General features: G+C 43.9%; 1 pseudogene; it reads left to right on the forward strand.

Moving 5' to 3' along the window:
• Nucleotides 1–11,433, forward strand: part of LOC124029773 — a 16,132-nt pseudogene extending 4,699 nt beyond the window's left edge.
• The last annotated feature ends 480 nt before the right edge of the window (nt 11,434–11,913 follow it).

Here is an 11,913-nt window from a genome sequence, read left to right on the forward strand (position 1 = left end):
ACTTGCCTAGTTAAATTAAAAAATAAAATAAATAAATAAAAAGGATCAATGTTTCTGACACTGACAGAGCCTACGACCAAGACGTAGTGGTACTGAACCAGCAGACCTAGACCCTGTCTCACTGAACCAGCAGACCTAGACCCTGTCTCACTGAACCAGCAGACCTAGACCCTGTCTCACTGAACCAGCAGACCTAGACCCTGTATCACTGAACCAGCAGACCTAGACCCTGTCTCACTGAACCAGCAGACCTAGACCCTGTCTCACTGAACCAGCAGACCTAGACCCTGACTCACTGAACCAGCAGACCTAGACCCTGTCTCACTGAACCAGCCAAGATGTAGTGGTACTGAACCAGCAGACCTAGACCCTGTCTCACTGAACCAGCAGACCTAGACCCTGTCTCACTGAACCAGCAGACCTAGACCCTGTCACACTGAACCAGCAGACCTAGACCCTGTCTCACTGAACCAGCAGACCTAGACCCTGTCTCACTGAACCAGCAGACCTAGACCCTGTCTCACTGAACCAGCAGACCTAGACCCTGTCACACTGAACCAGCAGACCTAGACCCTGTCTCACTGAACCAGCAGACCTAGACCCTGTCTCATTGAACCAGCAGACCTAGACCCTGTCACACTGAACCAGCAGACCTAGACCCTGTCTCACTGAACCAGCAGACCTAGACCCTGACTCACTGAACCAGCCAAGATGTCCGAAAATAGTTTACAACCAATACTTTTTCCACGATATCGACAAAGTCGTGGAATTAGACGGCTAAAACCCGTACAGTCTCTACGGACATTTAGTTTGTTGAAATCTGCCACACATGTTGGTACTTTAGCTTTTAATTCATATAAAAAACTATAGGATGTTTAATCTGTCTCTCTCTGGTTGATGTTTAATCTGTCTCTCTCTGGTTGATATTTAATCTGTCTCTCTCTGGTTGATGTTTAATCTGTCTCTCTCTGGTTGATGTTTAATCTGTCTCTCTCCGGTTGATGTTTAATCTGTCTCTCTCTGGTCTGATGTTTAATCTGTCTCTCTCTGGTCTGATGTTTAATCTGTCTCTCTCTGGTTGATGTTTAATCTGTCTCTCTGGTTGATGTTTAATCTGTCTCTCTCTGGTCTGATGTTTAATCTGTCTCTCTGGTTGATGTTTAATCTGTCTCTCTCTGGTCTGATGTTTAATCTGTCTCTCTCTGGTTGATGTTTAATCTGTCTCTCTCTGGTCTGATGTTTAATCTGTCTCTCTCTGGTTGATGTTTAATCTGTCTCTCTGGTTGATGTTTAATCTGTCTCTCTCTGGTCTGATGTTTAATCTGTCTCTCTCTGGTCTGATATTTAATCTGTCTCTCTCTGGTTGATGTTTAATCTGTCTCTCTCTGGTCTGATGTTTAATCTGTCTCTCTCTGATGTTTAATCTGGTTGATGTTTAATATGTCTCTCTCTGGTCTGATGTTTAATCTGTCTCTCTGGTTGATGTTTAATCTGTCTCTCTCTGGTCTGATGTTTAATCTGTCTCTCTGGTCTGATGTTTAATCTGTCTCTCTCTGGTTGATGTTTAATCTGTCTCTCTCTGGTCTGATGTTTAATCTGTCTCTCTCTGGTTGATGTTTAATCTGTCTCTCTCTGGTCTGATGTTTAATCTGTCTCTCTCTGGTTGATGTTTAATCTGTCTCTCTGGTTGATGTTTAATCTGTCTCTCTCTGGTCTGATGTTTAATCTGTCTCTCTCTGGTCTGATATTTAATCTGTCTCTCTCTGGTTGATGTTTAATCTGTCTCTCTCTGGTCTGATGTTTAATCTGTCTCTCTCCGGTTGATGTTTAATATGTCTCTCTCTGGTCTGATGTTTAATCTGTCTCTCTGGTTGATGTTTAATCTGTCTCTCTCTGGTCTGATGTTTAATCTGTCTCTCTGGTCTGATGTTTAATCTGTCTCTCTCTGGTCTGATGTTTAATCTGTCTCTCTCTGGTTGATGTTTAATCTGTCTCTGGTCTGATGTTTAATCTGTCTCTCTCTGGTCTGATGTTTAATCTGTCTCTCTCTGGTCTGATGTTTAATCTGTCTCTCTCTGGTCTGATGTTTAATCTGTCTCTCTCTGGTCTTCTGCCCCTGAACAGGCAGTTAACCCACTGTTCCCAGGCCGTCATTTAAAATAAGAATTTGTTCTTAACTGACTTGCCTAGTTAAATTAAAAAATAAAATAAATAAATAAAAAGGATCAACGTTTCTGACACTGACAGAGCCTACGACCAAGACGTAGTGGTACTGAACCAGCAGACCTAGACCCTGTCTCACTGAACCAGCAGACCTAGACCCTGTATCACTGAACCAGCAGACCTAGACCCTGTCTCACTGAACCAGCAGACCTAGACCCTGTCTCACTGAACCAGCAGACCTAGACCCTGACTCACTGAACCAGCAGACCTAGACCCTGTCTCACTGAACCAGCCAAGATGTAGTGGTACTGAACCAGCAGACCTGACCCTTCTCACTGAACCAGCAGACCTCCCTGTCTCACTGAACCAGCAGACCTGACCCTGTCACACTGAACCAGCAGACCTAGACCCTGTCTCACTGAACCAGCAGACCTAGACCCTGTCTCACTGAACCAGCAGACCTGACCCTGTCTCACTGAACCAGCAGACCTAGACCCTGTCACACTGAACCAGCAGACCTGATGACCCTGTCTCACTGAACCAGCAGACCTAGACCCTGTCTCATTGAACCAGCAGACCTAGACCCTGTCACACTGAACCAGCAGACCTAGACCCTGTCTCACTGAACCAGCAGACCTAGACCCTGACTCACTGAACCAGCCAAGATGTCCGAAAATAGTTTACAACCAATACTTTTTCTCTCGATATCGACAAAGTCTGGAATTAGACGGCTTTAAGTCTCTACGGACATTTAGTTTGTTGAAATCTGCCACACATGTTGGTACTTTAGCTTTTAATTCATATAAAAAACTATAGGATGTTTAATCTGTCTCTCTCTGGTTGATGTTTAATCTGTCTCTCTCTGGTTGATGTTTAATCTGTCTCTCTGGTTGATGTTTAATCTGTCTCTCTCTGGTCTGATGTTTAATCTGTCTCTCTGGTTGATGTTTAATCTGTCTCTCTCTGGTCTGATGTTTAATCTGTCTCTCTCTGGTTGATGTTTAATCTGTCTCTCTCTGGTCTGATGTTTAATCTGTCTCTCTCTGGTTGATGTTTAATCTGTCTCTCTGGTTGATGTTTAATCTGTCTCTCTCTGGTCTGATGTTTAATCTGTCTCTCTCTGGTCTGATATTTAATCTGTCTCTCTCTGGTTGATGTTTAATCTGTCTCTCTGTGGTCTGATGATTAATCTGTCTCTCTCCGGTTGATGTTTAATATGTCTCTCTCTGGTCTGATGTTTAATCTGTCTCTCTGGTTGATGTTTAATCTGTCTCTCTCTGGTCTGATGTTTAATCTGTCTCTCTGGTCTGATGTTTAATCTGTCTCTCTCTGGTCTGATGTTTAATCTGTCTCTCTCTGGTTGATGTTTAATCTGTCTCTGGTCTGATGTTTAATCTGTCTCTCTCTGGTTGATGTTTAATCTGTCTCTGGTCTGATGTTTAATCTGTCTCTCTCTGGTCTGATGTTTAATCTGTCTCTCTGGTCTGATGTTTAATCTGTCTCTCTCTGGTCTGATGTTTAATCTGTCTCTCTCCGGTTGATGTTTAATATGTCTCTCTCTGGTCTGATGTTTAATCTGTCTCTCTGGTTGATGTTTAATCTGTCTCTCTCTGGTCTGATGTTTAATCTGTCTCTCTGGTCTGATGTTTAATCTGTCTCTCTCTGGTCTGATGTTTAATCTGTCTCTCTCTGGTTGATGTTTAATCTGTCTCTGGTCTGATGTTTAATCTGTCTCTCTCTGGTTGATGTTTAATCTGTCTCTGGTCTGATGTTTAATCTGTCTCTCTCTGGTCTGATGTTTAATCTGTCTCTCTGGTCTGATGTTTAATCTGTCTCTCTCTGGTCTGATGTTTAATCTGTCTCTCTCTGGTTGATGTTTAATCTGTCTCTCTCTGGTCTGATGTTTAATCTGTCTCTCTCTGGTCTGATGTTTAATCTGTCTCTCTCTGGTCTGATGTTTAATCTGTCTCTCTCTGGTCTGATGTTTAATCTGTCTCTCTCTGGTCTGATGTTTAATCTGTCTCTCTCTGGTTGATGTTTAATCTGTCTCTGGTCTGATGTTTAATCTGTCTCTCTCTGGTCTGATGTTTAATCTGTCTCTCTGGTCTGATGTTTAATCTGTCTCTCTCTGGTCTGATGTTTAATCTGTCTCTCTCTGGTCTGATGTTTAATCTGTCTCTCTCTGGTCTGATGTTTAATCTGTCTCTCTGGTTGATGTTTAATCTGTCTCTCTCTGGTCTGATGTTTAATCTGTCTCTCTGGTCTGATGTTTAATCTGTCTCTCTCTGGTCTGATGTTTAATCTGTCTCTCTGGTTGATGTTTAATCTGTCTCTCTCTGGTCTGATGTTTAATCTGTCTCTCTGGTTGATGTTTAATCTGTCTCTCTCTGGTCTGATGTTTAATCTGTCTCTCTGGTCTGATGTTTAATCTGTCTCTCTCTGGTCTGATGTTTAATCTGTCTCTCTGGTCTGATGTTTAATCTGTCTCTCTCTGGTTGATGTTTAATCTGTCTCTCTGGTTGATGTTTAATCTGTCTCTCTGGTCTGATGTTTAATCTGTCTCTGGTTGATGTTTAATCTGTCTCTCTCTGGTCTGATGTTTAATCTGTCTCTCTCCGGTTGATGTTTAATCTGTCTCTCTCCGGTTGATGTTTAATCTGTCTCTCTCCGGTTGATGTTTAATCTGTCTCTCTCCGGTTGATGTTTAATCTGTCTCTCTCCGTCTGATGTTTAATCTGTCTCTCTCCGGTTGATGTTTAATCTGTCTCTCTCTGGTTGATGTTTAATCTGTCTCTCTGGTCTGATGTTTAATCTGTCTCTCTCGGTTGATGTTTAATCTGTCTCTCTGGTTGATGTTTAATCTGTCTCTCTCGGTTGATGTTTAATCTGTCTCTCTCTGGTCTGATGTTTAATCTGTCTCTCTCTGGTCTGATGTTTAATCTGTCTCTCTCTGGTCTGATGTTTAATCTGTCTCTCTCTGGTCTGATGTTTAATCTGTCTCTCTGGTCTGATTTTTAATCTGTCTCTCTGGTCTGATGTTTAATCTGTCTCTCTGGTTGATGTTTAATCTGTCTCTCTCTGGTCTGATGTTTAATCTGTCTCTCTCTGGTCTGTCTCTCTCTGGTTGATGTTTAATCTGTCTCTCTCTGGTCTGATGTTTAATCTGTCTCTCTGGTCTGATGTTTAATCTGTCTCTCTGGTTGATGTTTAATCTGTCTCTGGTTGATGTTTAATCTGTCTCTCTCTGGTTGATGTTTAATCTGTCTCTCTCTGGTCTGATGTTTAATCTGTCTCTCTCTGGTTGATGTTTAATCTGTCTCTCTGGTTGATGTTTAATCTGTCTCTCTCTGGTTGATGTTTAATCTGTCTCTCTGGTCTGATGTTTAATCTGTCTCTCTGGTCTGATGTTTAATCTGTCTCTCTCTGGTCTGATGTTTAATCTGTCTCTCCGTCTGGGTTGATGTTTAATCTGTCTCTCTCTGGTCTGATGTTTAATCTGTCTCTCTGGTTGATGTTTAATCTGTCTCTCTCTGGTTGATATTTAATCTGTCTCTCTGGTCTGATGTTTAATCTGTCTCTTTCCAGCAGCTGATGGGGAGGAGTTTGTGAGCGTCCTGACTGAGTTGCTGTTTGAGCTTCACGTTTAATCTGCCACCCCAGACAAACTGAACAAGGTAACAGACAGTCCCTGTCACCACAGACAAACTGAACAAGGTAACATGTTTACCGTCCCTGTCACCACAGACAAACTGAACAAGGTAACAGACAGTCCCTGTCACCACAGACAAACTGAACAAGTTAACAGACAGTCACCACAGACAAACTGAACAAGGTAACAGACCGTCCCTGTCACCACAGACAAACTGAACAAGGTAACAGACAGTCCCTGTCACCACAGACAAACTGAACAAGGTAACAGACAGTCCCTGTCACCACAGACAAACTGAACAAGGTAACAGACCGTCCCTGTCACCACAGACAAACTGAACAAGTTAACAGACAGTCACCACAGACAAACTGAACAAGGTAACAGACAGTCACCACAGACAAACTGAACAAGGTAACAGACAGTCACCACAGACAAACTGAACAAGGTAACAGACAGTCACCACAGACAAACTCAACAAGTTAACAGACCGTCCCTGTCACCACAGACAAACTGAACAAGGTAACAGACAGTCCCTGTCACCACAGACAAACTGAACAAGGTAACAGACAGTCCCAGTCACCACAGACAAACTGAACAAGGTAACAGACAGTCACCACAGACAAACTGAACAAGGTAACAGACAGTCCCTGTCACCACAGACAAATTCAACAAGGTAACAGACAGTCCCTGTCACCACAGACAAACTGAACAAGGTAACAGACAGTCCCTGTCACCACAGACAAATTCAACAAGGTAACAGACAGTCCCTGTCACCACAGACAAACTGAACAAGTTAACAGACAGTCCCTGTCACCACAGACAAACTGAACAAGTTAACAGACCGTCCCTGTCACCACAGACAAATTCAACAAGGTAACAGACAGTCCCTGTCACCACAGACAAATTCAACAAGGTAACAGACAGTCCCTGTCACCACAGACAAATTCAACAAGGTAACAGACAGTCACCACAGACAAACTGAACAAGGTAACAGACAGTCACCACAGACAAACTGAACAAGGTAACAGACAGTCCCTGTCACCACAGACAAATTCAACAAGGTAACAGACAGTCCCTGTCACCACAGACAAACTGAACAAGGTAACAGACAGTCCCTGTCACCACAGACAAATTCAACAAGGTAACAGACAGTCCCTGTCACCACAGACAAACTGAACAAGTTAACAGACAGTCCCTGTCACCACAGACAAACTGAACAAGTTAACAGACCGTCCCTGTCACCACAGACAAATTCAACAAGGTAACAGACAGTCCCTGTCACCACAGACAAATTCAACAAGGTAACAGACAGTCCCTGTCACCACAGACAAATTCAACAAGGTAACAGACAGTCCCTGTCACCACAGACAAATTCAACAAGTTAACAGACAGTCCCTGTCACCACAGACAAACTGAACAAGTTAACAGACAGTCCCTGTCACCACAGACAAACTGAACAAGTTAACAGACAGTCCCTGTCACCACAGACAAACTGAACAAGTTAACAGACAGTCACCACAGACAAACTGAACAAGGTAACAGACAGTCACCACAGACAAACTGAACAAGGTAACAGACAGTCCCTGTCACCACAGACAAACTGAACAAGGTAACAGACAGTCCCTGTCACCACAGACAAACTGAACAAGGTAACAGACAGTCCCTGTCACCAAGACAAACTGAACAGAGTTAACAGACAGTCCCTGTCACCACAGACAAACTCAACAAGTTAACAGACAGTCCCTGTCACCACAGACAAATTGAACAAGGTAACAGACAGTCCCTGTCACCACAGACAAACTGAACAAGGTAACAGACAGTCACCACAGACAAACTGAACAAGTTAACAGACAGTCCCTGTCACCACAGACAAACTCAACAAGGGAACAGACAGTCCCTGTCACCACAGACAAACTGAACAAGGTAACAGAAGTCCCTGTCACCACAGAAAACTGAACAAGGTAACAGACAGTCCCTGGACCACAGAAAACTGAACAAGGAGGAGTCCCTGGAGGACAGAAAAAAGAAGGGAACAGAGTCTGGGAGGAAGACAAACTGAACAAGGAGGAGCTGTCACCAGAAGAAAAGGGGACAGAGAGTCCCTGTCAAAGACAAACTGAACAAGGGAGGAGTCCCTGTCACCACAGACAGAAGAACAAGGGGAGGAGTCCCTGTCACCACAGACAAACTGAACAAGGGGACAGAGTCCCTGTCAGAAGACAGAATGAGGTAACAGACAGTCAGACAAAGGGGAGGTAAAGGACAGTCAGAGGACAGACTCAACAAGTTAACAGACAGTCACCACAGACAAAACTGAACAAGTTAACAGACAGTCCCTGTCTGTAAGGTAACGGATGTTGGACATAGAACTGTCTGTCTGTTAGTCATGTCTTTCTGTCTTCTGTCTGTCTGTCTGTCAATGTCTGTCTGGATGAGAGCTGTCTGTCTGTCTGTCTGTCTGTCGTCTGTCTGTCTGCCAGAAACCATGCCTGCGCACTGCCTGCCAAAGGGAGAACCTGCCTGTGTCTGCCTGAAGAGCCTGTCTGCCTGTGTCTGTATGTCTGTCTGTCTGCCTGCCTGCCTGTCTGTGTCTGTCTGTGTCTGTCTGTCCAGGTCTGTCCGTCCGATGTTCTCTGTCCTGCCTTTGCTTTACTGCCTAGTGTGTGTTAATGTTTATATATTGTGTGTGTTAATGTTTATATATTGTGTGTGTTAATGTTTATATATTGTGTGTGTTAATGTCTCTATATTGTGTGTGTTAATGTCTATGTATTGTGTGTGTGTTTGTGTGTCTAGGCAGTGTACCTGTCTTCAGTGGGCTCCCTGGCGAGGTGACAGCCCGCAGTATCGAACAGCTCCACAAGGTGGCAGAGTTGATCCTCCACGGACAGGACCTGGAGAAGCCTGCCAGAGTCCAGGCTCACATTCTCACCAGGTCTGTTGGGGGGCCTGCTAGAGACCAGGCTGTAGGGGGACAGGACCAGGAGAAACCTGTTAGAGACCAGGCTGTAGGGGGGACAGGACCAGGAGAAACCTGTTAGAGAGACCAGGCTGTAGGGGGGGGACAGGACCAGGAGAAACATGTTAGAGACCAGGCTGTAGGGGGACCTGTTAGAGACCAGGCTGTAGGGGGGACCTGCTAGAGACCAGGCTGTAGGGGGGGTGCATCTGTGTGTGTAGGGAATATGACCTTCCACTCATATGTATATTCTGAGCATCGTTAATGTCTGTGTGTGTTGCAGGTTGACGTGTGCCATGTGTCGGGAGGTGGGTTGTCTTGCCAGGAAGTTCTCTGATACTCTGCTCACCGTTGGGGTAAGATGTGTGTACTGGGACTTTATCTCCAACAAAATAAATGAATGGCATTAAGGTCAGGTGATCAGCACCCCATTGGTTCTCTGTCAGGTGATCAGCTGATCAGCACCCCATTGGTTCTCTGTCAGGTGATCAGCCGATCATCACCCCCATTGGTTCTCTGTCAGGTGATCAGCTGATCAGCACCCCATTGGTTCTCTGTCCAGGTGATCAGCTGATCATCACCCCATTGGTTCTCTGTCAGCTGATCAGAACCCCATTGGTTCTCTGTCAGGTGATCAGCTGATCATCACCCCCATTGGTTCTCTGTCAGGTGATCAGCTGATCATCACCCCCATTGGTTCTCTGTCAGGTGATCAGCCGATCACCACCCCCATTGGTTCTCGGTCAGGTGATCAGCTGATCAGCACCCCATTGGTTCTCTGTCAGGTGATCAGCTGATCAGCACCCCATTGGTTCTCTGTCAGGTGATCAGCTGATCAGCACCCCATTGGTTCTCTGTCAGGTGATCAGCTGATCAGCACCCCATTGGTTCTCTGACTCCCTTCCTGCCCTTCTCCAGGTTCAGAGAAAAGCAGAAGAGTTGAACCCTTTGGTTGACAGTGTGCTGCTTGAGGTAAGACATGTTGTTCTATAGGGTTCTAACAGTGTTCTGTTGTTCTAACAGTGTTCTGTTGTTCTGAAGGGTTCTAACAGTGTTCTGTTGTTCTGAAGGGTTCTAACAGTGTTCTGTTGTTCTGAAGGTTCTAAGTGTTCTGTTCTTCTAACAGTGTTCTGTTGTTCTGAAGGGTTCTAACAGTGTTCTGTTGTTCTGAGGGTTCTAACAGTGTTCTGTTCTGTTGTTCTGAAGGGTTCTAACAGTGTTATGTTGTTCTGAAGGGTTCTAACAGTGTTATGTTGTTCTGTAGGGTTCTAACAGTGTTCTGTTGTTCTGTAGGGTTCTAACAGCGTTCTGTTGTTCTGTAGGGTTCTAACAGCGTTCTGTTGTTCTGTAGGGTTCTAACAGTGTTCTGTTGTTCTGAAGGGTTCTAACAGTGTTCTGTTGTTCTGAAGGGTTCTAACAGTGTTCTGTTGTTCTGAAGGGTTCTAACAGTGTTCTGTTGTTCTGAAGAGTTCTAACAGTGTTCTGTTGTTCTGAAGGGTTCTAACAGCGTTCTGTTGTTCTAACAGTGTTCTGTTGTTCTGAAGGGTTCTAACAGTGTTCTGTTGTTCTAAATATATAATATAATAATATATGCCATTTAGCAGACGCTTTTATCCAAAGCGACTTACAGTCATGTGTGCATACATTCTACGTATGGGTGGTCCCGGGGATCGAACCCACTACCCTGGCGTTACAAGCGCCATGCTCTACCAACTGAGCTACAGAAGGGTTCTAACAGCGTTCTGTTGTTCTGAAGAGTTCTAACAGTGTTCTGTTGTTCTGAAGGGTTCTAACAGTGTTCTGTAGGGTTCTAACAGTGTTCTGTAGGGTTCTAACAGTGTTCTGTTGTTCTGAAGAGTTCTAACAGTGTTCTGTAGGGTTCTAACAGTGTTCTGTTGTTCTGAAGAGTTCTAACAGTGTTCTGTTGTTCTGAAGAGTTCTAACAGTGTTCTGTTGTTCTGAAGGGTTCTAACAGTGTTCTGTTGTTCTGAAGAGTTCTAACAGTGTTCTGTTCTGAAGGGTTCTTGACAGTGTTCTGTAGGGTTCTAACAGTGTTCTGTTGTTCAAGGGTTCTAACAGTGTTCTGTAGGGTTCTAACAGTGTTATGTTGTTCGAAGGGTTCTAACAGTGTTCTGTTGTTCTGAAGGGTTCTAACAGTGTTCGTAGGGTTCTAACAGTGTTATGTAGGGTTCTAACAGTGTAATGTTGTTCTGCTGTTCCAAGGGTTCTACCAGTTTTTTCGTAGGGTTCTAACAGTGTAATGTTGTTCTGTAGGTTTCTAACAGTGTTCTGCTGTTCTGAAGGGTTTCTAAACAGTGTTGAAGGAGTTCTAACAGTGTAATGTTGTTCTGCTGTTCCGAAGGGTTCTAACAGTTTTTCATGAGGTTCTAACCGTGTAATGTTGTTCTGTTGGTTTCTAACAGTGTTCTGCTGTTCTGAAGGGTTCTAACAGTGTTCTGAAGGGTTCTATCAGTGTTCTGTTGTCCTGTAGGGTTCTAACAGGGTTCTAACAGTGTTCCGTTGTTCCTTAGGGTTCTAACAGCACCACATACACCAGAGGCACCTTCCACGCAGCTCCTCCTCGGTTCTCCAGATGTCACACATCAGACCCAGAGCTCTAGAACCCTTGCGGAACCACAGCCCTAACCCTGTCGTAGCCACAGTAAAACACACCTCATACTGCTGAAGTGCTGTTAGCATACTAGCCAGTCCTAATGATGTAACTATGTACAGGAAGATAATGTGATATATATATATATAACAGTGATAGTGAAGTCAACGACTAGGTTGCCATAGTAACATTTATGTAGTAACTTAGTATAGTTTCATGTAGGGAACAACTTCTCAGATTGAAGAGCTTGTACTCATGTCTATTAAGCATCTCCAAATGGATTATTTTATTATATATATATATTAATCATATTTCTATATATTACTGTTCAGAGGTAAATCTAAACATGATTCATGTCAACTGGCTAATTTAACCCGGTGTATCAGATTGTCTTATCGTTTTAAAAGCGAAACCAAAAAAATAGTTTTGTTGTTAAGAGTTTGTTTTTAGTGTCACGTAAACCAGATCAGAGTAATGTGTTGTTTAACAGTGGCGTCCCTGAAGTACACATGGCAACTGGAACGCTACAAC

This window comes from Oncorhynchus gorbuscha, unplaced genomic scaffold (assembly GCF_021184085.1).
Source record: "Oncorhynchus gorbuscha isolate QuinsamMale2020 ecotype Even-year unplaced genomic scaffold, OgorEven_v1.0 Un_scaffold_7643, whole genome shotgun sequence".
Taxonomy (NCBI): domain Eukaryota; kingdom Metazoa; phylum Chordata; class Actinopteri; order Salmoniformes; family Salmonidae; genus Oncorhynchus; species Oncorhynchus gorbuscha.